Source organism: Phycodurus eques, chromosome 17, assembly GCF_024500275.1.
Source record: "Phycodurus eques isolate BA_2022a chromosome 17, UOR_Pequ_1.1, whole genome shotgun sequence".
NCBI lineage: Eukaryota > Metazoa > Chordata > Actinopteri > Syngnathiformes > Syngnathidae > Phycodurus > Phycodurus eques.
In genome coordinates, this window is record NC_084541.1 from 5,395,780 (window position 1) to 5,421,326 (window position 25,547).

General features: G+C 42.9%; 1 protein-coding gene and 1 pseudogene across 2 annotated transcripts in view; one reads left to right on the forward strand and one right to left on the reverse strand.

Annotated features, from left to right (window-relative positions):
- opcml (opioid binding protein/cell adhesion molecule-like) overlaps positions 1 to 25,547 on the reverse strand; it is a 263,748-nt gene that overhangs the window by 139,532 nt on the left and 98,669 nt on the right. The window lies entirely within an intron of this gene.
- Positions 14,041 to 14,156, forward strand: LOC133416523 (5S ribosomal RNA; annotated as a pseudogene).

Below are 25,547 nucleotides of genomic sequence, written 5' to 3' on the forward strand. Positions count from 1 at the left end.
CTGTGGAGAGGCACGTTCAGAAGCTGGAATGCATTGTAATACTTTTGAATCGTTACTTCTAAACTTGTGTAGTCTGAGGCCACTTGACGCGCAGCCTGTCTGAGCCTCCTGAGCAAGCTGAATATCTTCCTTGATGCTAGCCATACTTGTTACACCATCATCCACGTATAAATCTTTCATTTTGAACTGTGAAGCAAGAGGGAACCGTGTCTCGTTCTCTTTAGCAAGATGCTTTAAGCCGTAATTGGCACACCCTGGAAAAGATGTGTTGCTAAAAAGGTGCACTTTCATTCGAAACTCTTGAGGCTCAGTGTTCAGGTTGCCGTTTTTCAACCACAGAAATCTTAAATAGTCTCTGTCAGCATCATTAACATGAAATTGATGGAACATTTTTTCAATGTCACATAACAATGCAACCTGATGCCTTCTAAATCCGATGAAAACACTGTTTAGATTGTTCAGCAAGTCAAGGCCTGACAGCAAATGATCATTAAGACTGTTACCTTTGTATTTTTCTGAGACTGTATTTTTCAAAGACTACTGTGAGTTTGTTTGGTTTTTGAGGATGATGTATCCCGTGGTGAGGAATATACCACTTTTCTCCTTCCTATGCTTCACAGTGCACTTCCTCTGCGTCACCCTTTTTCCACTACGTCACTCCTAAACCTCACATATTGCTCCTTGTCCCATTGATCCTTTGATAACTTGTTTCTGAGGTTCTGAAGATGCATAGTGACCATTTACTTATTGTCCGGTAAGTGAGACACATTTGCTTGGCATGACAGTATCTTTACCAAGCATTGTGGTGAGCTTTAACCTTACTGGCATGGACTTCGCTTTGAGACTATTAGACACATCTTGGTCAATGAACACTGTGTCGCTTTGGGTGTCTAAAAGCGCATAACCTAGTTTTTCCATACCTGAGTGTTGGTCTGAAGAAACCCATACTGGCACAATCATTGAAGAAATCACGTTGGTTTCTGTTTTGAAAGACAGGGCAGTTGCACCCTGTTCTGTGTTGCTCTGAGTTGGTTTTGTAGCTGATTTTTCATTGTCATAGTTGAAATTGCGCAAACAGGTAGGGTTTTTTTTCTTATATATTTAAAATACAAGTCTGTAATGGCAGTTCTTTTCACTATGTCCAGGTTTGAGACAGCCATAACAGTTTTTTCTCCCTTATGAACTTTCTTCGTTCCTCAAGTGATTTACCTTTAAACTGTGGGCAACTGTGAAGTTTTTGTTTGTTGTCTTGACAGAACATGCACTGTAGTTTAACATTTGACATTTGTTTTGTATTTTCAGTATCTGCTTCCTGTCTTTGTGTGAAGAACACAGGAGATGGACCTTTTTTCCTTTTGGTAACTTTTACCAGCGCGTGTGGTGCAGTCTGTAGAATGGAGTGCCTGAAATGAAGTGACTGGGTTGCACACAATCTATGTTTCATATGACATGAACTCAGGAATGTCCTTACAGCTCGGAAACATTCCACTTTCTTTCATGAACTGAGTAGTTTGACAAGTCCTCCTTGCAGCTGCCCAGTCAGGTAACTCCTGGTTTTTGGTTCTCCTCGCAATCATTGCAAATGTTTAAGCTATGTGGAGCAAAGCTTCATAACATGTCTGAATGAAATCAGCAAATGCCCTAAATCCTGAAGAGTCCTTTGTTTGTATCTGTGGCCATTTTGCCAGCCTTTCTCTAAACTAAACTCCATACTTTTGGTTGAGACGCTACGATACGTCCTTGATTGCATCACTGTCATTTATAGAGAAGATGCCATCAAGTGTCTTTTCGAGCTGGACCTCCAACATATTGTTTTAAGTAGTACAGTTTGTCAACAGGTGAGATGTTGTTTTTATTGATAAGTGCAGCAAATGAACCCTTCCACTCGATTAACTGTAATGGGTCTCCTGTGAATGTGAAGGGCTCTGGCATTGGGAGCAAAGGACGTCAGACTGTGAAGGTGAGGTAGACATCACAATGTTGTTAGACTCGTGAAAGCGAGCAGAAACTGTAGGAGCCTTTTGAGCTGCTCTGTTTAATTCTACAGAATGAACACTGCTCTCACTCTTTATTTCTTGTTCATAAGTCATTAGTCTAGCTCGAGCAGATTTTACATCCTTTTCTGCTTGGAGCCTTTCTAATTCACGTTGCAACTGATTAAGCTTTTCTCTTTGTTTTTCCTCTTCAATTACAATTGCATACTCTGCTTCCTTGGCTGCCAACTGTGCTGCAGCTTCTGCTCTCTTCACGGCTACTACTGACTTGGTAGAGTATGACTGACTCGCAGAAGAGTGTTTTGCTGAGAGGGTTACAGCGGCACTGCAAATGGATTGCGCATAGTCTGGGTTGAGAAGCTCGCAGAGACGTATCTTCACCTTGTCACAGCTCTTGTGGTGAAGTCTGTAGAATGGAGCGCCTGAGTCTTTCATGTCCAACCTTAATGTCTCTGGTAACTGCTTCACATTGCATCTATAAGTCGCCTTGTGTCACTGGAGGGAGTAATGTGTTCCCTGATTTCCATATACAATTTAATGACATTGTCTCTCACTTTCTCTAAGGTGTCCATGAGTGAAGCAATTTCATTGTTTGATATGTCTCCCTTTAATTGCTCTCTTGTACGTACTTGTTTTTTTTCCATTCATCATAAACTTTGAGAAGCCGTTTTCCTTTTCTGTTGGCCTCCTCCTCTTGATATTATTGCATCCTTTCTGTGAGCCTCCTTTGACGAGCGCAGCAAGGAAGCTCTTCTTCCTGGTTGACCGGGAGGTTTTCCATGTGCTCTGCTTCCTCTTCAGGTGTCTCAATGTTGACGACGGGATGATGCCGTAGACCGTCAAATCCCTGTTGACCTTATTGGAGTCGTGGAGCTGGAACCGTTAAGTTGTTCTCACTAGGACCTCAGTGCTGAGCATGGGTTGAGCTCATTGGAGCTTAGGGGGAAGCTCTTCTCAGCATGGGTCAAGCTCTTACTGTAGCATCCCGGGTTGAAAAGATGGTCTCTCAAACTGATGGTTCACAAACTTTATTGAATATCCTTGTATGTACACCGTAAGAGCAATAAACAAATAAACAAACAAACAAAAATAAACAAACACAATCAACAACTCTTAACAGTAGGTTTTACTTTATATGTATATTAGACCTTATATGAATTACTATTAACATAGAATTTTACCCTTTAGCCATAACAATATTTACTTTGAGTGCTATTACTATGTATTCATTAAGTATATTTATTAACCCCTAACACTGAGCTTTGCAAATTTACATCGCTAACTAAGCATGGCTTTTACAAAAGCGCTTTAGCACCCTCTAGTGGGTGAAAACCGTCCAACTGCAACACTTAGCAGCATGAAACACAACTAAAGCTACATTTACATGCCAAAAACTAATACCAACCTTGTTCCCTCGTCAACCAGGTGTTAAGGGACCATGTGGTTGTAACCAAAACACCCTTCCAGATCAAATGTTCAGTTTTGCAAAGCATGATTCATAGGGGAAAATGCAATCGTCTTGTACTCAGCCGACGAGCAATCATAGCCAACCCTTCCCAGAGGAGTGCGCTGACAATTAAAAAAACAAAATGGCACTGCTCTTTTTTTCTCTTGGATTTATTTGCTGTTTTAAGAAGTTATACAGGAGAGATTATACCTTGTGGAACCCTTTCTCCTTCTCCATTTTAAATCACATAAAAGACATAAAAAATGATAAGAACGTACAGTAAAAGGCTTGTTTATGGGAATGTATTCTTATTTCAAGCCTAAAAAGAAAAATAATCTTGATAAGCAAAATTTGCATTGTAAAAGTTATCTCAAATTAAGAAAAAAATATCTAACTTTTTCTTATTAAGAAATTATAGCTAATTTTAAATTATAATTCGTAGTAACAAGCAAGAATCCTGGGTAGCACAAGGGTTTGCATAAAATCCAGAACAGAAGAGCAAGACCTTTTTTCTCATTTTAAAATTTCACAACTCAATTTAAGAAATTAGGGAATTACACCATGTAAAGTTTGAATTCAGCTGTTTTCTGCACCACACAAACAACTAGAAAATCTAAAGCTGATTTTTTTCATTCCTGCTTTGAATAGTGCGAAGGGAAATTAAAAAATAACCTGGAAATATATTAAAAAATTATTGGGTGATACACAAAATAACAAAACAAAACTAATGCAAATTAAATTAAATGGAAACATCCTGACGGAACGTCAAGTGATGGCTGATGCTTTTAACAACTACTTCATTGAATCTGTGTCAGAAATCTCTTCTAAGTTTGCAGTAAAACAAAGGAAGGAATACCCTGCATTGTCTGCAACACAGTTCTTTACTATTACAAATATTACTGAGACCAAAGTTATCGATTTAATTCATTCACTCAAACCATCTAAGGCAAAGGATGTTTTTGGAATGGACACGAACATGCTCAAAGATCTAGGTTCAACACTTGCTACTCCTATTGCCTCAATCATTAATCTTTCAATTTCATCTGGTCACTTTCCAAAGGCCTGGAAATCTGCTATTGTTACCCCTGTCTTTAAATCCAAAGGCCTGGAAATCTGCTATTGTTACCCCTGTCTTTAAATCCAGTGACTCAACTTCTCTGAATAACTACCGACCAAAAAGCATTCTTCCGGCCATCTCCAAAGTTGCAGAAAAATGGGTGTCAGAGCAGATTGTCCATTATTTAAACAGCAGCTCCCCCTCTCTCCACGCCATGCAGTTTGGTTTCAGATCCAAGCATTCCACTGAAATGGCTACATGCCTCTTCATTGAGAAAATAAAATCTTCTCTCGACAAGGGTGGAGTTGTAGGGGCGGTGTTCTTGGACCTCAGGAAAGCTTTCGATACAGTAAATCACTGTTCTTCTTACCAAGCTCTCAAAATTTAACTTCTCTCGTAAAGCTTTGAGCTGGATTGAATCATATCTGCATGACCGAACACAATCTGTATCAGTTAACAACTGCAGATCAGTCTCTTAGGCTAACCTCTGGAGTCCCTCAGGGATCAATATTAGGCCCCCTTTTATTTAGTCTTTATATCAACGATTTGCCCACTGTTTGTTCTGGAGCAGAGTGCGTAATGTATGCAGACGACACGGTTTTCTTTGTTCATAGTCGCTCCAAAGATACTGTTGCTGCTAAACTCACTAATACAATGTCCTGTGTCACAACTTGGTTGCAGGAGTGCTGTCTACAGCTAAACGTTTCTAGAACTGTAGGCATGTATTTCACTAAAACAAATAAGAGTATCACCTGACCCCGACATACTTGTTAATGGAGAAAAATGCTAATTGTCAGCCAATACAAATATCTTGGGTTAATAATAGATTCACAGCTTTCCTTTAAAGCCCATATGGACAAATTGTGTAAAAATATCAAATTAAACCTCGCAAATTTTCGTGCAATTCAAAATGAAATGTCAACTGAAGCCGCAAAAATGTACTTACATTCAATGATTCTTAGTCACTTTAACTATTGCATAACCAGCTGGTCCCAGGCTGGTCAGAATGCAAAAAAAACATTGGAAGTTTTGTACAAACAAGTAATTAAAGTGATGGATAAAAAACCAAGGCACTATCATCACTGTGCAATTTAAAAAAAAAAACAGTCTTTTAAACTGGGACAGTCTTCACATATTTGCAGATTTAAATTTGATTTATAAAGTACTGCATGATTTGGCTCCAGCTCCTCTGGCTGAGTTCATCAGCCAAAGAAACAGCTCTGAGCGTGTCACTCGAGGCTCTGTCAGAGGTGACTGTCTCATTCCTCTGCGCAGGAGCACTTTCAGTAAGTCAGCCTGGTCAGTGAGGAGCGCTGGTGAGTGGAACTCAGTACCTGATGAGGTTAAACTGCTTACAACATACAAGGCCTTCACAAAAAAACTGAAAATGTGGCTAGTTAACACCTATAGCTGCCAACACTAAAAGACAAGTATGTTATGATGTTTTTTTTTGTTATGATCAAATAATTTGTGATTTTATTCTCTCTTAATAGTATAGTAAGTCTTTGATTATGTATCCTGTATTTTATTGTCTTGTAGATGTATTTAACTTCTTTTTTACATCATGGCCAGGGGACTACAGATGAAAACTCACCTTCTGGCTAATTCTGGCTTTTTTAACCATGTGTATTTCATGTGTTTTATGAAATTGCATTGTCCCCTTTCAAATAAACTGATTAATAATAATAATAATAACTAAATGTGAAAGGCTCTGTTGAATCAGAACTACATGACTTACAAATGCATACCATGCAAATACAGTTTAACTTATTTCAGAAAAAGGTTGTCAAATATTTGCCATGTGGTATATAGTGCAATTTTCAACTTTTTCTTCAAGATGACTGTTATTGTTTTCAGCAGGCATCTGCACAGACAGGTAATCAAGCCCAAAAAGGGCAGCCATTGGCAAAAATATTCATACAATTATTCATTCATCTTCCATTCCGCTTATCCTCACTCTGGTCGCGGGCGTGTTGGAGCCTATCCCAGCTGTCTTCAGGCGAGAGGCGGGGTACACCCCAAACTGGTCGCCAGCCAATCATAGGGCACATATAAACAAACAACCATTCACACCTCCAGGCAATTTAGAGTTTTCAATTCACCTACTCTGCATGCTTTTGGAATGTGGGAGGAAACCGGAGTGTCCCGAGAAAACCCATGCAGGCACGGGGAGAACAAGCAAACTCCGCACAGGCGGGGCTGGGATTTGAACCTCGGTCTCCAGAACTGTGAGGCAGATGTGCTAAACAGTCGCCCACCATGCCGCCTTCATACAATTGGGGGGGACTGCATAATAATTATATAATAATCTAAATTATTATATAATTATTATTATATAATTATTTTTGTTAAGACGATAAAAACAGTCAGTAATACAACTATTAACAAGGGAGGTGAAAGGAAGCTACAGTGAATATATAAATTCCACACATCCCTGCTCAAAATGGCAGGTTGATGTGATGTACAAAAATGAAAGCCAAATCACTTTAAAAAAATGTAGACTATTAGTTAACCTAGGATGTACATGTTCCTGTAACTCAACTGAAAAAATACAGTATTTTAAGAGAGGGGAAGTAAAAAATAAGATAATGTGGTTGCACAAGTGCACATGCACTCTTATAAATGGGGATGCGGCTGTATTCAGAATTAAGCAATTACATTCAAACTCATGTGAAACTGAAGTCGCCACACAACTGCCACCATTTCAAGTGCCTCTGATTAACCCCAAATAAATTTAAGATGTTCTAGAAAGCTTTTTCTGACATATTTTTTTTTGTCTTACAACATAAACCATGGACCGTAGATATCTTTCACAGCATCACAGGGGTCTTATTGTTTAAAGGTATTTGTCAGAGAAAGGGTATAAAAACTAAAACAAATAGAGTGTCAATGTCATCAAAATACGGGTGCAATTAATGACAAAGAGGGTAATTATTTTGGGGGGGGGGAATATTGATGGCCGGCACGGGGGAAGACTGTTTAGCACATGTCCGACTGCAACGGACAATCAAAAGTGCTGAAAGGATTGTCGGTACCAGCAGCACGGTGGGCGACTGGTTAGAGCGTCTGCCTCAGCGTCTGAGGGTTCAATCCCCGGCGCCGCCTGTGTGGAGTTTGCATGTTCTCCCCGTGCCTGCGTGGGTTTTCTCCGGGTACTCCGGTTTCCTCCCACATTCCAAAAACATGCGTGGTAGGTTAATTGACAACTCTAAATTGCCTGTAGGTGTGAATGTGAGTGCCCTGCGATTGGCTGGCAACCAGTCCAAGGTGTACCCCGCCTCCTGCCCGATGATAGCTGGGATAGGCTCCAGCACGCTCTAGTGAGGAGAAGCGGCTCAGAAAATGGATGGATGGATTGTCGGTAGCCCCCTACCCACCCTTGAGGACTTGCACGCTGCCAGACAAGAGGGTGCAAAATCCTCTCGGACCCTCCACATCCAGGTCTTCCCTTAGGTAAGTGCTATCGATCAATGCAAACTAGAACTAGGAGACATTCCAACAGCTTCTTCCCTCTTGCAACCAACTTCTTAAACAGCTAACTTACAATTCCATCGCAACATGTTGTCAATTTCTTTTGTCTGAGTTTGTTGTCACATTTCTCTCGGGACCATTATATACTACTCGTGCACTCACTGTAGTAGTCTCACCACGCTGCACTATTTGCATATCTGTTGTTGACCAATACTGGCCACTCATGCGAGAGTAGCATCTGCCTCATTTGCACACTGATTGAGGGGTATCTGCAACATTTGCACAATCAACATTGTCCCAAATTATTGCACTACTCGTCACTTTAAACTGCATACACTTCTTGAAGTCTCAGCGCCCTTTGCACAATGGTCATTGCACCGGACCATTGCTGTATTAGTCATTGAAACTGCTCTCATTGCTTAAGATCTTTTTGCACAATTGTCCCCCAAATTACTGGCAAACTTTTATTGCTCAGGGACTGTTTTTCTCAATGTCTTTATGTCTCAAAAGTATTCTATGTCAATCTACTGTCTGTTGTCATACAAGAGCGGCTCCAACTACCAGAGAAATAATCCTTGTGTGTTTTTGACATACTTGGCAAAATAAAGATGATTCTGATTCTGATTACTTAACTTGTACATGTTAATCTTTCTGTTTCTTTCATTTCATTGGATGACACACCTTTAATGTCCAATTAGGTAGTGGTGGACGTAGTTTGACCTGAAACGTCCATTTTGCAATGTGGCTCAAAGCAAGCAAGCTTACGCCAAAGGAGCAATTCTCATAAAAATATAAGAAGTGGATGCAATTTACTGGTTCGTTTTGGAGTATTTGTAACCTGATTGGACGTGAGTACTTGATGTATTTTTTGTTGTGCTCAGAGGAATGTTTTGTGTAGTAAAGTAAAATGCTAATGGAGATTAGCAACATAGCATGCTAATATTAATGCTAGCATTTTGTTTGCTTCTTGTATGCAAAGTATAGAGGTGTAAATACGATTAAAAACTAAAGAGAGACTTTAATATAAATTGGACTAGGGATACGCTCTTTGGACTGCTGTAGATACAAAGTCGTCTCACTCGTCTCATTTTGGTGAGAGGCCTGCATGGAGTGGTCGCTTCGCTTGCCGCCAGCAGTATCTATTGACTGAACTGTATATTTGTGAGTACCATTCTAACACAGTTTCACGTGCATTTTATTTTGTGCTTGTATTGCAAGTGAAGCATCCCATTTTGGGTTTTTCTTTTGAGGTCACAACTGACCCAGGCATCATCAGACGAAATAAGCTAAAATTTAAGGGGGAATAGCGAAATTAACTGTGTGAATACCAAAACCTATATGTTGGTCAAATTATTTTGTGTAATGTTGTTCTACTAAAATTTTTATTCTTGCATTTGAATTTACTGATTTTCTTTCATTATTGAAAATGTTACTTTAACAGTTATAACAATAATGCATACAACTTATGTAGCGTTTTTCAAGGCACTCAGATGCTTTACAATCACAAATAAATAAGGTTTAAAAGAAAATGTCATAAATCTGAGTGGGATTTATAAAGCAATTTATCGATACATTTCCTACTAATTGGAGGCCCAGTAAATTGTAATTTACTTCACAATTTTAGGATTACACTTTTGTTGAATCTCGTTTTACCAAGTTGATTTACAGTATAAGTAAACCGCTCATTGTACTACCACTACATTAAAGAGAGTGTTAATACATTAACGGGTGTTACATAACATACTGTAAACGTCGGGAAAAAAAACCCATGCCTGCATGGGTTTTCTCCGGGCACTCCGGTTTCCTCCCACATCCCAAAAACATGCATAAATTGGAGGCTCTAAATTGCCCGTAGGTGTGACTGTGAGTGCGAATGGTTGTTTGTTTCTGTGTGCCCTGCGATTGGCTGGCAACCAGTTCAGGGTGTACCCTGCCTCCTGCCCGATGACAGCTGGGATAGGCTCCAGCACGCCCGCGACCCTGGTGAGGATAAGCGGCTCAGAAAATGGATGGATGGATAGTTTTACTAAATGTATTCACATTGATTCGCATGGGCGGCACGGTGAACGTCTGGTTAGCACATCTGCCTCACAGTTCTGTGGACCGGGGTTCAAATCCCGGCCCCGCCTTTGTGGAGTTGGCATGTTCTCCCCGTGCCTGGGTGAGTTTTCTGCGGGCATTACGGTTTACTCCCACATCCCAAAAACATACGTAGTAGGTTGACTGAAGACTCTAAATTGCCCGTAGGTGTGAATGTGAGTGTAGTACCCAGCCTCCCGCCCGAAGATAGCTGGGATAGGCTCCAGTAGCCCGCGACCCTAGTGAGGATAAGCGGTAAAGAAAATGGATGGATGGATGGAAGAGAAATTATGCAGGTAAACTAGAAAAACAGTTTACCGCTAATTACTCGAAATCAGTCTGACGTGGATTACAATCGGTAACCAACTACAAGCGACCTTCCCCCCAAGAAACTGAACCCTAATTTGCTCCCAGTGCGTCTGGCAGCGCCTTGCATGCCAGCAGTCACCCATTAGTGTATGAATGTGTGTGTGAGTGGGTAAATATGAGACTTTGTAAAGCACTTTGGGCACTGTGATTGTGTAGATAAAGCGTTATATAAGTGCAGTCCATTTAACAAGCAGAGAACAGTAAAGGACTAGCTGACGACTTGAACACCTTGTACTGCAGATTTGAAAAGGACACTTTCATCCCACAGCCACCCGCACCACCGACCACCATTACACCGCTGACTCTCCTTCCTGCGTTGACCATCCACGAACAGGATGTGAGATGTATCTTCAAACAACAAAAGATCAACAAAGCGGCAGGCCCAGACCTTGTGTCCCCATCCTGCCTCAAAGTCTGCGCGGACCAGTTCGGTCCAGTGTTCACACAGATCTTCAATATATCTCTGGAACTGTGTCAAGTACCATCCTGTTTTAAATGCTCCACCATCATCGCAGTCCCCAAGAAACCTACAATCTCGGGTCTGAATGACTACAGGCCTGTCGCCCTGACATCTGTGGTCATGAAGTCATTTGAACGCCTCGTGCTGGAGCACCTCAAGAGCGTCAAGGCTCCCCTGCTGGACCCCCCTGTCTACCGAGCAAACAGGTCTGTGGATGACGCAGTCAACATGGGACTGCACTTCATCCTAGAACACCTCGACGGCACGGGGACCTACACGAGGATCCTGTTCATGGATTTCAGCTCTGCGTTCAACACCATCATCTCCAAACTCCTCTCCTCCAAGCTTCTCCAGCACAGCGTCTCGTCTGTCATCTGCCAGCGGATTTATAGCTTCCTGAAAGGCTGGGGGACACCACCTCATCCACACACATCAACAGCACCGGGCCGACACAAGGATTTGTCCTCTCTCCACTGTTCTTCTCTCGCTACATGAATGACTGCACCTCAACGCACCCGGCTGTCAAACTCCAGAATGTTCGAAAATGACACCTCATCAAAGACGTTGAGAGGAAGTGGAGTGGCTGGAGTTTTGGTGCGGCCGATTTGGTGCGAACCTGGAGCTGAACACGCTCAAGACTGTAGAGATGATCGTGGACTTCAGGAGGCATCCTTCGTCACAGCTGCCCCTCACGCTCTCCAACCTCCCTGTGTCAAGTTCAACATCAACTCCATCTTCAAAAAGGCCCAGAAGAGCATGTACTTCCTGCAGCTTCTGAGGAAGCATGGCTCGCCACAGGACCTGTTGAGGCAGTTCTACACAACAGTCATTGAATCAGTCCTGTGTTCATCCATCACAGACTGGTTTTGTGGTTCCACAAAAAAGGACAAACTCCGACTGCAACAGACAATCAAAACTGCTGGGTAATTTGTTGGTAGCCCCCTACCTACCCTTGAGGACTTATATGATGCCAGAACTAAGACAAGAGCATGCAAAATAATCTTGGACCATCCACATCCTGCTCACCACCTCTTCCAGCTCGTTCCCTCAGGTAGGCGCTATCAAACAATGCAAACTAAAACTAGCAAACATTCCAACAGCTTCTTCCCTCTTGCCATTGTAATGTAACGGACATGCTCTCGCCCGATGGCACCGTGACCCCACACTCCAGACCAAACGGCATCGCTGTTGCCACTCCCCCTCCAAGGGAGACGACCACGGGAATGCCAGATTTCAGTTCGCACACAGACACTAAATGAATTACAAGCCAGTAGCATCAAAGTCGAGACACAGACAACTGGTTTCGCACCCGGACATTAAATTACTTAACTTCCAGCCTGGAGAGCCTCAACAACAAAGACATTTGCCCACCCGGGCTAGGAGTGGGGACAGAGCACTAGCGACACCCACAGGTCACGGAAAGGTACTGCAACCCCAAATGAACTAATTACAATCTTCACTGGACTTGAATATGATATAATATTTTAAGAACTTTACATGAACGTCACTAGTGATTGTATTTCTGCAAATTTTAATGTCTGATATCAAATCTGTTTGTCAACTGAACCGGATGAAATGTTTCACCCCACAACACGAATGCCACATTGCAGATATTAGTGTTCCCAACAGTCACATACACTTGAAACATTCGTTACCGGGATTAAAGAGGATGGGCGCGTGACAAGGCAAAGCGGAACAATGGTCTCGTTATCTTAAATCCAATAATTAATATTTTATTCCACTGGTTTTAAACCACAAATTATACTAAAGTGAAATGCGATGCTAGAGGCGCGGTCTGTCTTCCATTTGGTCAAAAGGGGCCGGCCTCGCTCTATGAAGCGGATAGAAGGCCGAAGCTCCTTCGTCTCTCTCTCTTTCTCTGAGGCTCTCTCGCTCACTCTCTCACTCTCTCGTTGTTCCACCTGCCAAAGGTCTGGCCCAGCCCGGGGAGCCGCCAACCTCTCACCACGAGGTGGCGGAGGCTGGGAGACACTGAACTTCCCAAGCGTGGACCGTAGGGAGCACCTGCCAACTCCCCAAAGCTACCCTTTTGGGTGTGGGGCAGTTTATGGACGAGGCTCTGTTGGGAAGTAATTGCGGTGCGAGTTTACCCAGACCGCGTGGTAAGCATTGTCACTGTCAGTGCTCTGGCCAACCTGCACTTGAAGTGCGTCTTTTTTTCTTTCCATCCTTTTCCTGCAAACCATCACTCATGAGCACTCTTGCCAACCCCCGGAAGGTCGACCCGCCTGCCTGAATTGGTCAACGCACGTAAATCAAACTAGTCTGCTGAAAGTACAGATTAGTGCATATTTGGGTTTTAAACTAACGAGAATAGGAATTCCAGCTATACGCATTGTCATCCCATGCTCACTACCAACCTCACATCACAAGTCAGTTTCCTTTGCCAATGTTTGTTTGTCCTTTGTTTGTTTTGTGGTTTTTTTCTGTATTGCTTCCCTGTAGATTCCCCATATTAGATCATTAAATTTTCCATAAAATTCACTACCTGCATTGTTGTGTGTGTTTGTGTTTGAGGAGAAAAAGCTCTGGTCATCTAGAACTCTAATCTAATTCATGTAGCAACCTTCAAATTATGAGACTGAGAAAAAAAGGTTTTTCGTCACTTTGTCCTGAAGTTTTAGACATCTAAAAGTGACGTGGTGCTCCTTTACTAGATAAAATAGCTTGATTTACAAGGCTGTAATTTAAAATTACGCTAAACCGGAAGTAACACAGGAGTCGCTTACATCTTATTCTTTTCAGCCTAAATTAATTACATTTATATTCAATTAATATATGCTACAGTAACATGCTGCCAATTTTGTCTTGTCACATCTCTGTCAGGCCAATCATAAATTATGCGTGCACTGTCTGTAGTAGTCTCTCCACTCAGCACTATTTGCATATCTGTTGTTGACCAATACTGGCCACTCATGTGCTTGAGAAGTATCTGCACCAGTCGAACAATTAACACTGTACCAGATTATCGCACTACTAGTCACTTTAAACTGCTTAAATTTCTTGAAGACTGCGCCATTTGCACAATGGTCATTGTACCAGACTAACCTAACCCTGACCCTGTATTAGTCCTTTCAAGCTGCTCTAAATTGCTAGAGTACTCTGCATCAATTATCCCCCCCAAAAAATACAAATCTATCGACATTACGGCCATACTACCCTGAGAACGCCCGATCTCGTCCGATGGAAGTTAAGCAGGGGCGGGCCTGGTTATTACTTGTATGGGAGACTGCCTGGGAATACCAGGTGCTGTAAGCCCCTCCTTGAGCCATCACCTTATCGTGGTGGAGGGGTCTGTGTGTCCAAATGATCCTAGGAGCTAAATGGTCTGGGGATTTATGCCCCTGGCAGGGTCACCCATGGCAAACAGGTCCTAGGTGCGGGACCAGACAAAGCACGGCTCAAAGACCCCTTATGATGACGACAAAAAATGAACTCAGGTTTCCCTTGGCCGGACCCGGGTCACTGGGGCCCCCCTCTGGAGCCAGGCGTGGAGGTGGGGCTCGAAGGAAAGCCTTTGGTGGCCGGGCACCCATGGGCAACGTAACGTAGGGTAACGTGGGTCCCCCTTCCCATGGGCTCACCACCTGTGGAGGGGGCCATAGGGGTCGGGTGCAGTGCGAGCTGAGCGGTGGCCGAAGGCAGGGACCTTGGCCCTAGAGCCAGCTGCAAAAGCTGGCTCTAGGGACATGGAATGTCACCTCTCTGGCAGGGAAGGAGACCGAGCTGGTGTGTGAGGTCGAGAAGTTCCAACTCGATATAGTCGGACTCGCCTCCACACACAGCTTGGGCTCTGGTACCAGTCCTCTCGAGAGGGGTTGGACTCTCTTCCACTCTGGAGTTGCCCACGGTGAGAGGCGCCGAGCAGGTGTGGGCATACTTATTGCCCCCCAGCTTGGCGCCTGTACGTTGGGGTTCACCCCGGTGGATGAACCCCAACATCATCATCAATGTGGATGAGATGCACCAAATAGCAGTTGACAGTACCCACCTTTTTTGGAGTCGTTGGAGGGGGTGCTGGAGAGCGCTCCTGCTGGGGACTCCATCGTTCTGCTGGGGGACTTCAATGCTCACGTGGGCAATGACAGTGAGCCCTGGAAGGGTGTGATTGGGAAGAACGCCCCCCCCCCCCCCCCCCCTGATCAGAACCCGAGCGGTGTTCGGTTAGTGGACTTCTGTGCTCATCACGGATTGTCCATAACGAACACCATGTTCAAGCATAAGGGTGTCCACACGTGCACTTGGCACCAGGACACCCGAGGTCGCAGTTCAATGATCGAATTTGTGGTTGTGTCATCGGACTTGCGGCCGCATGTCTTGGACGCTCAGGTGAAGAGAGGGGCGGAGCTGTCAACTGATCACCACCTGGTGGTGAGTTAGCTCCGATGGTGGGGGAAGATGCCGGTCCGACGTGGCAGGCCCAAACGTATTGTGAGGGTCTGCTGGGAACGTCTGGCAGAATCCCCTGTCAGAAGGAGTTTCAACTCCCACCTCCGACAGAACTTTGCTCATGTTCCGGAGGAGGTGGGGGACATCGAGTTCGAGTGGACCATGTTCTGCGCCTCCATTGCTGAGACGGCCGACCAGAGCTGTGGCCGTAAGGTGGTTGGTGCCTGTCGAGGCGGCAATCCCTGAACCCGTTGGTGGACACCAACAGTGAGGGATGCCGTCAAGCTGAAGAAGGAGTCCTATCGGGCCTTTTTGCCCTGTGGGACTCTTGAGGCAGCTGATGGGCACCGGCCCATCAGGCGGAATGCAGCTTTGGTGGTCGCTGAAGCAAAAACAGTTTGGTGAGGCCATGGAGAAAGACTTCCGGACGGCTTCGAGGAAATTCTGGTCCACAATCCGGCGTCTCAAGAGGGGGAAGCAGTGCACCATCAACACTGTGTATAGTGGGGATGGGGCACTGCTGACCTCGACTTGGGACGCTGTGAGCCGGTGGGGAGAATACTTCGAAGATCTCCTCATTTCCACCGGCATGGAATTAAAAAGCTCCTCGGTGGCAAGGCTCCAGGGGTGGATGAGATTCGCCCTGAGTTCCTCAAGGCTCTGGATGTTGTGGGGCTGTCCTGGTTGACACGCCTCAGCAACATCGCGTGGACATCGGGGATAGTGCCTCTGGATTGGCACACTGGGATGGTGGTCCCCCTCCTTAAAAAGAAGAGCAGGATGAAGTGGCTGGGGAGAGGGAAGTCTGGGCGTCCCTGGTAAAGCTACTGCCCCCACGACCCGACCTCGGATAAGCGGTAGAAAATGGATGGATGGATGGATGGATCTATTGACATAAACACATTACTGGTAAACTTTTATTACTCAGTGACTCTCCGTACTGTGTTTTTATTTTTTTATGTCGCAAAAGTATTTTCTGTCAAATGGCTGTCTGTTGTCGTACTCGAGCAGCTCCAACTACCGGAGACAAATTCTGTGGGTGTTTTTGACATACATGGCAAATAAAGATGATTCTGATTCTGATACCGAACCTTTTGGGCAAAATTCTGAAATGTATTTTTGGCCCAAACACAACACTGCTCATCACCAAAAGAACACCATACTACCAGTGAAGCATTGTGTTGACAGCATCAGGCTTTTGGGCTGTTTTTCTACAGCTGGAAGTGGGATCTTAGTCAATGTAAGGGAATTATGAACATTTCCATGAACAAGTCAGTCTTTTTTTTTTTTTTTTTTACTTTACAAAAAAAAGGTCAGAAAGGTCAGCTCCATTTCCTGGAGACAAATTCCTTGTGTGTATTTTGGACATGCTTGGAAAATAAAGATGATCCTGATTCTGATTCTGATTCTGATTTAACACGGGTTTCACTATGATTGGTTAATTTTTAACACAGCCACATTCCGTTACGAGGGTGTGCACATTTGTGCAACCACATAATCTCAGTTTTGTGTTTTATAGCGCTGTCAAGTGACTAAAACAGTTAATCAAGTTCATCATATGTCGACTACGTGATAAAATGATGTTTAATCACACATTTCCCTTGGGATGAATAAAGTCAATCTCTAGATAGAATCTATAAATTGAAATATACAATCGACTCATATTTTTCGATAAAGGGTATGGTGTTTGAATTTGGAAATATTGAACAAAAGACCGTTTTTAACAACTCCATTTGTATTGTTTTGTAAAATACAATCGACAGACAGTACAGAGCTTGAACTGATTAAAGTGCCTCATCATTACACTAACAAAGTCTCGCAAGTTGTGTTTGACATTACCCACAATGAACTGCCAATTTAAAAAGCAAACAAGCACAAAATAATATCAGCTATTGGTTCAAAGCAAATGTAAACAGCTTGTCTGTTAAACCTATCATTTCATACAAAGGCAGCATTTATAATAATTGGCCTAAAGGCTGAATAAAGTAAATGTCAAAATTGTCTCATAAGACACAAAATAAAAAGTCCTTTTTCATAAACTTATAGCTCTAAACTGTGTTCATATTATACTTTTCTTTAAACCACCAGGTGCTCAGGCAGACGAGATGGTTGACATTTTCAAACAAAGAAAAAAAAGAAAAACTTTAAAAAAAAAAGAAAGAAAAAGAGTCTTTCAAAGGGGACTGTTGTGGCAGGAGTGGCCAGGTACGTTTGTGCAAGACAGACATTACCCACAATGAACTGCCAATTTAAAAAGCAAACAAGCACAAAATAATATCACCTATTGGTTCAAAGCAAATGTAAACAGCTTGTCTGTTAAACCTATCATTTCATACAAAGGCAGCATTTATAATAATTGGCCTAAAGGCTGAATAAAGTAAATGTCAAAATTGTCTCATAAGACACAAAATAAAAAGTCCTTTTTCATAAACTTATAGCTCTAAACTGTGTTCATATTATACTTTTCTTTAAACCACCAGGTGCTCAGGCAGACGAGATGGTTGACATTTTCAAACAAAGAAAAAAAAGAAAAACTTTAAAAAAAAAAAGAAAGAAAAAGAGTCTTTCAAAGGGGACTGTTGTGGCAGGAGTGGCCAGGTACGTTTGTGCAAGACAGACCATCTTAATGTGGTAAATGGACTGCACTTCTAGAGCGCTTTGTCTACATGATCACAGTGGCCAAAGTGCTTTATAAAGCCTCACATTCACCCATTCACACACACATTCATACACCAATGGGCGACTGCTGCCATGCAAGGTGCTGCCAGGCCCACTAGGGTTCAGTGTCTTGCCCAAGGACACTTTGTCATGGCCGGGATTTGAACCAGTGACCCTTCGGTCACTGGACAATCTGCTCTATCTACTGTGAGCCTCAGCCGCCCGCGAGGCTGTGGGCACCACTGTGTACAGACCACCACTGACTACTGTGTGCAGACCACCACTGTAGTGGACATGGGTCACTGCTGGCATTGGGCTTTTCCTTGCACTGTCTAGTGTTTGTTGATGAAAGGGGCATCCATGTCAGAATCTGATTCTGACCCCATCAGCCATCTTCTTCTTTGGTGGCCCTTTCCGCTCTGCTTTGGGCAGGGATCTTAGGTCCTTCCATAGGGGGTTAAGAGCAGTTGCTACCTTTATATACTGTATTCTGTATACCTGCTTAATAATGATAAAGAAGGAATTCCAATTCCTATCATTTCATTCATCCATTTTGACAATGGCCTGACCTTCCGTTCAGTAAAGGGCTTCTGTCATTAAAATATAAAGTTATACTGTACCATTGAGTCTTTGATTCAGGATAGAATTTCTCTTATAGGGATACACCTCATTGCCATTCATTCTCCAGTTGTTACTAGAAGAGTTAAGATCAACCTATCTTTTCTCCAATGATGATACAATTATATATTTTTTAAACCCATGGGAATAATCATCTTGTGACACAAGTTTGCATGTACTTCCTGTGTAACTTTAGAGCTTTCATAGACAGGCTTCGAGCCATAGTCTAAATAAAATGTTTTTGGTTAATTTAAGACTCAAATTCTAAATTGTCAATCGGTATGGATCTGAATGTGAAAGGTTGTTTGTCTCAATATGCCCTGTGATTGACTGGTGATCAGTTCAAAACGTGGCCAAAAGTCAGCTGGGATAGGCTCCAGCTTCCCTGTGACCCTGAACAGGATAAGATGTGTAGAAAATGGATGGACAGATGAATAATTTATAGCAGGATAATAATTTGCCTTGTTGGTTTCTGTTACCTTCAGATCAATGATGTTCTGGTACAACAAAAGAGATGCTATTTGTCAGGATGCTAAGGGAAAACTTTCTGGAAAGACACTTATTTGAAGGAAAGAACAGTTTTCCATGACTGGGTCAAAACCTCGTGTCTTTTTTTGTTGTTGTTCGTTGCAATAACAAAAGAAAAGTGTGTTAGTTTTTTTTCTTATTTCAGTCCCAGGGCTAAATTAAGTTTACACTGCTTAGATTTTTACTGCAAACAACCCTGTTACCTCCAAGTAATTTTTCTGCTCGCAATCTTTTTTTCTGAGATGTACGTACTTCTTTATAAAAAGCTTTATGTGCCTCTACTAATACGTGATTGTCTGTCACCTCCGACAACTGTTTAGTGGCCCTCTTTTCTGAATCAACCCACCAAGAAACCCTCTCCTCGAATCAGCTGCATCCTTTATTCACATTCCCATTTAATTTAAATTGCTATACCCTTGTACGAGAGGCAATAATTTTTACTGTCGTAGTTAAGTTGTGTGTCATGTACAATTTTGGCATATAGACATCTGAAGCACACACGTTTGATTTTATTTAGGAATTGTTTTTTCCCCCTTAATTATTGTGGGCTACCAGTCTGAACCACACAGTGCTTTTCTTTGCTCTTTTCCTGTTTTCTTGTTGATAGCATACACTTTGACTCAAAGAGAGACATGGTTCTGGTATTTTCGTCCTTCCCATTTTGGGCTGATTGAGAACTTTAAGCTGGTTGTAGATTTTGGCTGCGTAATTTGATTTGGTATGTTTTGGAATGTTACGTGTTGTTTGGGGGGAAAAAATAACTAAATGACCACTTTAGTCATCTTGTAATCATCCAAATGTCATGGAAGTTAAATAACCTTGAGAGAAAAGTCAACTTTTCCAATGCATTTTGACAGTGTGGTGCACCTTTTTTTTTATATTAATGCTAATGTTGATACCCAAATCTAAGAGTTTAATTTGCACTGCTCTGCCAATATAGATGGGATTGCACCTTTAAAGCATAGGACTATTACTGCAGCTAACCTCACTACCTAGTTGACATCCGTTGCCTTCATCAAAAATGTCAGAATGCCAAGCGCTGGTAGAAATCATCTAAGCTTCATGTACATAATTTTTTTGGTGGAATTTAATCCTATAGTTAAAAAGGCCAGAGCCTCTTATTTTGCTAATCTTCTCTCATCAAATAACAGATATCCAATAGTCATTTTTGATATTATGAATAATAATGCTGGTGTGGAAACATCTGCTCTACCTGAGTCCTCTGATAAGGATTGCAGTAATTTCTTAATGTATTTTATGAACAAGGTCACCAGTGTCAAGGCCAGTATAATGGCTTTCTCCAATTTCCTACTTCCTGATCTTTTTTAACAGCAGCCTGTGTTGATAATTTCTTTCCTGTTTACCCTCCAGAATAAACCGCTCTGTGTACAATAAAGATTACTTCCAGTCTATTAGAGATTATGCCTACGCCTGTTGAAAAATATGTTCAGCATTGTTAATCCATTGTTTTTATAGATTCATCCATCATCCATTTTCTGAGCCGCTTTATCCTCACAAGGGTCGCAGGAGTGCTGGAGCCTATCCCAGCTACCATCGGGCAGGAGGCGGGGTACACCCTGAACTGGTTGCCAGCCAATCGCACGGCACACAGAAACAAACAACCATTCGCACTCACATTCACACCCACGGGCAATTTAGAGTCGTCAATTAACCTACCATGCATGTTTTTGGGATGTGGGAGGAAACCGGAGTGCCCTGAGAAAAACCACGCAGGCACGGGGAGAACATGCAAACTCCTCACAGGCGGGGCCGGTGATTGAACCCCGATCCTCAGAACTGTGAGGCAGGCGCTCTAACCAGTCGTCCACCATGCCGCCACATAGATTCATAGAACTTGCAATTTAATTTGTATGTAAAACGTGCATAACATTCACACTGACAAATTCAAACTCAGTGTACAATCCTGTGGCACTGCAGCATAGTATGCAAGTAGCATAAACATGATTTTGGAGTACAAACTGTAGTAGTGGGAGTAGTAGTAATTACTCACTAATTGTGTGGTCGCCTCGGTAAGGAGCTCTCTAGTTCTGTCTATGTTTTTTTGTGTTTTTCGTTCATTTTTGGAGACATTACTCAACTTGCTTACACGAAGGAAGAGTTGCTAAACATTAGGGACTCTACTCCGGCCTTTGTTTCACCAACTTTAACAATTTTTTTCTCTGCGAGTTACTCACCGGTGGAGTGGCTGTGAAATATGGCGCATGGAGGCGATGCCACAGGGGGAAGCGAGCCGGAGTGCAGGTCAAGTTTCGGAAGAGAGGATTCCGAATGCCGCTCCCATCGATTCACCTCGCAAATCTACGCTCTTTACCCAATAAAATGGACGAGCTTCATCTTCTCACCAACACCAGTAAAGACTTTGGACGTTCCGCCGCCCTGTACTCCACGGAGACATGGGTATGTGAAGGCGTCTCTAATGCTTCCGGGCTTCCAACTACACCAAGCTGACCGCATCACGGAGCTATCGGGGAAAACAAAAGGCGGCAGACTATGCTTCTATATTTACAAAAAATGGTGTACCGACGTCTCGGACCTACCGTATTATCACGACCATAAGGCACACTTAAAAACCTAAATTTTCTCCAAAATGGACGGGGCGCCCCATGATGCGGCGCGCTTTATGTGTGCACCAAGTTCCAAAATCTGTAAATGTTGTTGTGTGACTGATGAGCAATCCGCTTGACTGACTGGGAGCATTTCCTGCTGACATGCTGCTCATATAGAGGAAAGGCGGACGTGACTGAGGACAAAATGTGGACGTTAAAGGGCGAAGGGTACGCGTGAAAGAAGACGGTAAAGGCACGCCCCCAGTAGGTATATAGCGCCGGTTTGTGCATTGTGCAAAACAACATCGGTTTGGCTAAGGACCCCCAAAAATGGCACCTGCGAAGAGACACACTTACGAAGCACAGTTTAAACTGTAAGCTATCATTTACGCGGAGGAACATGGGAATCGAGCAGCCGCGAGAGAATTGAAGATCAACGAATCCATGGTGGGCTAGGATGAGTTCAGGTTAGGATTAGGGTGGGTTAGGGTTAGTGGTAATCAAAATGCCACCACCACATCCATCCATCCAATCTCAACACCACTTATGCTATTCAGGCTTGCCAGGCATTGGAACCTATCCCAGCTGACTTTGGGCCAAAGGCAAACTACACCCTGAACTGGTTGCCAGTCAGTCACAGAGCACATATAGACAACCATTCAGACTCACATTCACCCTGTCACTGAGTGGGGGCTGAACCCACAATGCCTGCACCGGTCAGGTGAATGTACAGTACCACTACATCATCAGCGACTCACTGTCATAAAGAAAGTCATATACTTCTTTTCCCATCTGGAAGCAGAACGGCGTGTCCTGCTGGGATGCAGCAGGCAATTGCATTGCAGCGGAGCATGTCCTGGAGCCAATCATATTGCAGCAGGGTGTGCTCTGCCCAGAATACGAGTGCGATTCCTAATAATGAGTCAGCAATAGGAGCCGCGAGCAGCTCAAAGCCGCGGACATAGAGCTGCACAGGGCAGGCACAAAAGACAAGACCAAAAGCAGAAGATTGAGGCTAAGACATTCCCACACCCCAGAGATCGGACTGGACCCATGACAGCACCCTCCAATATTAATGGATTAGAAGATATAGAAGCATTAAAATAAATACATACAAATTGTAATAAATATTAATATTTATTTATACAGAAATGTATTCTGATAACAAATGGTTGAATGCTATAAAATAAAAACACACGTCATTGTATCATACAAGTCAGTGGAGTAGATTTGTTGTTAGATGCACATGTGTATTAATATGGTAGGTCTGGAAATAATTTCACACATCTTTTTGCCTGCACTTGACATCTCACTATGTGTGACAGAGGCAGAATAACAACATGAGTTTAAAATAGAAGGCACTCAGGAATCAAAATTGGCAATTTGTCTGGGTCACAGATAGCCAGATTTATATGTGATATAGCTGTCCATCACCTCATACAATGAGTTTTCAAAATCTTTCATCAATCTGAATTACTATGAGCAGCGTCTGCTACATAGCAGAAAATCTTTGCTCCAGGGTCCCAGGAATTGTTATGTACTATAGTTTAAAAGTCATTGGGTGAAAGTGAGGGCAGTCATGATACATACACAAGTATTCGCTCACCCATCCAAATAATCGGAATCAGGTGTTGCAATTAATTCCATGGCTACAGGTGTATAAAATCAAGCACCTCGGCATGCAAATGTTTTTTCCAACACTAATCTCCTGAGAGCAACACAGGTTGCTCTCAGGAGATTAGTGAATTCCAGCGTGTAAATGTGATAGGATGCCACCTGTGCAACAAGTCCAGTCATGAAATTTCCTCGATCCTAAATATTCCACAGTCTACTGTCAGCTGTATTATAAAAGTGTGGAAGCGTTTGGGAACGACAGCAACTCATCCACGAAGTGGTAGACCACATAAATTGAAGGAGCGGGTTCAGCGGATGTTTAGGCGCATAGTGCAAAGAGGTCGCCAACTTCTTGCCGAGTCAATCACAACAGACCTCCAAACTTCATGTGTTCTTCAGATGAGCTCAAGAACAGTGCACAGAGAGTTTGATGGAATGGGTTTCCATGGCATGGCATATATGGCATGGATAGAGCTGCTTGCCATGACATATATCACCAAGTGCAATGCAAAGCGTCGGATGGAGTGGTGGAAAGCACGCTGAGGAGTGGAAACACATTCTCTGGGAATGACAATTACTTGCAGAGAGAACAAGAAGACTCAGGAATTAGGGAAAAAAACAACTGACAACGACGACTAGCCATCCATCCATTTTCTGAGCCGCTTCTCCTCACTAGGGTAGCGGGCGTGCTGGAGCCCATCCCAGCCATCATTGGGCAGGAGGCAGGGTGCACCCAGAAATGATTGCCAGCCAATCACAGGGCACATACAAACAAACAACCATTCACACTCACATTCACACCTACGGGCAATTTAAAGTTGTCAATTAACCTAACATGCATGTTTTTGGGATGTGGGAGGAAACCGGAGTGCCCGGAGAAAACCCACGCAGGCACGGGGAGAACATGAAAACTCCACACAGGCGGGGCCGGGGATTGAACCCCAGACCCCAGAACTGTGAGACAGACGCTCTAACCACAGTGCCGGCACAACAACGACTACAGTAGCTTATATTTATCCCACAATAAGCCGAATAAAAACGACAAATAACCTAAATATCCCACAATTAACTTCAGAAAGTTAAGAGTTTTTAGATGCCCCATTAACTCTCGCAGTTACATAAGGCCTTAAACGATATGCCAACAGGAAGAGCTCCAGGCAATGATGGGTTTTCCACTGAATTGTATAAAAACTTCTGGTGTATACGACAAGCACTATTTTTCAAAATGGTGATAGAGATAAAAGATAAAGGCCCACTCTTCCAGCTAATTACCGACCGCTGTCACTAATTAATACGGACATCAAAATCATATCTGAGGCTTTAGCCAACAGACTAGAAAAAATTCTCCCGTCATTAATATATTCTGACGAAACAGGTTTAATTCAAGGACGGAGCTCCACCAACAATGTCAGGCGACTGATAAACCAAATAAGTATGTCTCAGCGTAACCTAATATCTATTGTTTTGTCACTAGACGCAGAAAAAGCTTCAGACAAAGTTAACCGCTCTTTTCTTTTTGATGTACTTCACAAATTTGGCTTTGGTGACTCATATAGTCACTGGATCGCAACGTTGTACAACTCACCCAAAGCAACTGTCAACACAAATTGGGGTCACATCACAAAGTTTCACAGAGTCGTCTTTGCGAGAGACGCGTTTATCAAGCCACATACAAGGTTGGAAAGAAAGAAAACTTGCTTCCTTCTGCTCAGGCAATGTTTAGCAACTTTGAGGACTGTTTTTTTTCCCAGCAGGACAATGCTCCATGCCACACAGCTAGGTCAGTCAAGGTGTGAATGAAGGACCACCAGATCAAGACCCTGTAATGGCCAGCCCGAAATCCATACCTGAACCTGATCGTAAACCTCTGGAATGTGTTCAAGAGGAAGATGGATGTCATTAGACATCAAACAAAGCTGAGCTGTTTTAATTTTTCCGCCAGGAGTTGCAAAAGGTCACCAAACAGCAATGTGAAAGACTCATGGAGATCATGCCAAGATACATGAAAGCTGTGATTAAAACTAAGGGTTATTCCACTAAATATTGATTTCCGAACTCTTCTTAAATTAAGGCATTAGTATTGTGTTGAAAAATAAATATTAACTTGTTTTCCTTGAATTAGTTTGAGGTCTGAAAACACTGCATCTTGTTTTATTTTGACCATTTGTCATATTCTGCAAATAAATGCTATGAATGGCAATATATTTATTTGGAATTGGGAGAAATGTACTTTAATGAATTAAAGACAAAAAATATTTTACTCAAACACATACCT